The sequence below is a fragment of the Psammomys obesus genome, unplaced genomic scaffold (assembly GCF_907164565.1).
Source record: "Psammomys obesus unplaced genomic scaffold, mPsaObe1.curated_primary_1811, whole genome shotgun sequence".
NCBI lineage: Eukaryota > Metazoa > Chordata > Mammalia > Rodentia > Muridae > Psammomys > Psammomys obesus.
The window spans coordinates 529,870-531,915 of NW_026590707.1; positions in this window are offsets into that span (position 1 = coordinate 529,870).

Here is a 2,046-nt window from a genome sequence, read left to right on the forward strand (position 1 = left end):
ATCACTATTTCTACCACTCAATTAGACATCAGTTTCCTTTTTATTTTATTTTTATTTTTTTAATTACAATATTTTATTATTATTATTAGTTACATTTTATTAACTCTGTATCTCAGCTCCCTGCCCCTTTCCAAGTCCACTGATAGGGGAGGACCTCCTCCCCTTTCATCTCCTTGCCCTCATCTCCCTCATCTCCCTGCCCCTTTCCAAGTCCACTGATAGGGGAGGACCTCCTCCCCTTTCATCTGACCCTGTTTTATTAGGTATCTTCAGGGCTGGCTGCAAAGTCCTCCTCTGTGGCCTAACAGGACTGCTCCTCCCTTGGGGGGTGGGGAGGTCAAAGAGCCAGCGATTGAGTTCCTGTTAGAAATAGTCCTTGTTCCCCTTACTAAGGACAACCAATTGGTTACTGAGCTACCACGTGCTTCATCCGAGCAGAGGTTCCATCCATACAAGGTCCTTGGTGGAGTGTCAGTCTCAGAAAAGACCCCTGTGCCCAGATATATTTGGTCCTGTGGAGCTCCTATCCTTTCCACGTCATACAAACTCCCCTTCTTTCATATGATTCCCTGCACTCTGCCTAAAGGAGAACCCTACTCCATTGCTGGTGGGAATGTAAGCTGGTACAACCACTTTGGAAGTCAATCTGACGCTTTCTCAGACAATTAGGAATAGTGCTACCTCAAGATCCAGCTATACCACTCCTAGGCATATACCCAAAATGTGCTTAAGTACACAACAAGGACATTTGCTCAACCATGTTTGTAGCAGCTTTATTTGTAATAGCCAGAACCTGGAAACAACCCAGATGTCCCTCAAAGGAGAAATGGACATAGAAATTGTGGTATTTTTAGACATCACTTTCAAACATGGGTGCTTCCTTCTACAAACTAACTTTACCTTCATTTTTTGGGATTAAAGGCGTGTACCACCATGCCTGGACCTAAGCTTTTCTTAACTGAAACTTTCTCTATACCAGGCTGGCCTCAAACTACAAAGTGAGTCCAGGACAGCCAAGGCTGCCCAGAGAAACTATTTCCAAAAACCAAAAACAAACAAACAAACCCCACTAACCAGGAAGCCGTACTGTATATGCTAAGGACCTATGCGGCCCCATGTAGGCCCTGTGCCTGCTGCTTCAGTCTCTGTGAGTTCTCATGAGCTTTGCTCAGTTGATCAGGGCCTTGTTCTTCTGTGTCCTCCATCCCCTCTGATTCTAACACTCTTCCTGCCTCCTCTTCCCCTCAGTTCCCTGATCTCTGAGGAGAGGGATTTAATGGACACATCCCATTTAGAGCTGCCTACACACATTTGTTTTTAAAAGAAAAGTAGCACAGGTCTATGGTCTCTGTCTCTCTCTCCTGCCTCTACACACACACACACACACACACACACACACACACACACACACACACCACAGGAAAGCTGGGATCAGGTGGATTGGGCTCCTGACTGGTTGTGCCCCTTCTTCTGTAGTGTTTCTCTGAGCCTTATGTGTGGGTTGGATTACAGATGTATCTGTTGGGCGTTGACACCCACAGTCATTTATTTTCTGCATTTTAACTAGTTGTGGGTCTCAGTCTCCATTTGTTGTAGAAGCAGCTTCTCTGATGATGCATGTATCTCTGGGTACAAGGATAGCTACTTAGCACTTGGCGCATAGTTAGGAATTATACTAATCTAGAAAAGTGGGGGCTGCAGAGATGGCCTGGTGGTTACGGGCACTGACTGCTCTTCCAGAGGATCTGGGTTCAAATTCCAGCACCCACATGGCAGCTCACAGCTGTCTATAACTCCAAGATCTGACACTCTCACACAGACATGCATGCAGGCAAAACACCAACACACAAAAAATAAGGTAAATAAAATTAAAAAGAAAAAAAAATAGCAGTAGTGAGTTCTCCTCTAGCATCTATTACCACACTAGCAAGGTAATTGCCTAGGTTTACAGCGCCAGGTTTGAATTCCCTCCTGTTAAGTGGGCCTTAAAGTCCAAGATGGTTATCACCAAGATAGGAGTGCCACTATTATAATACATACATACAC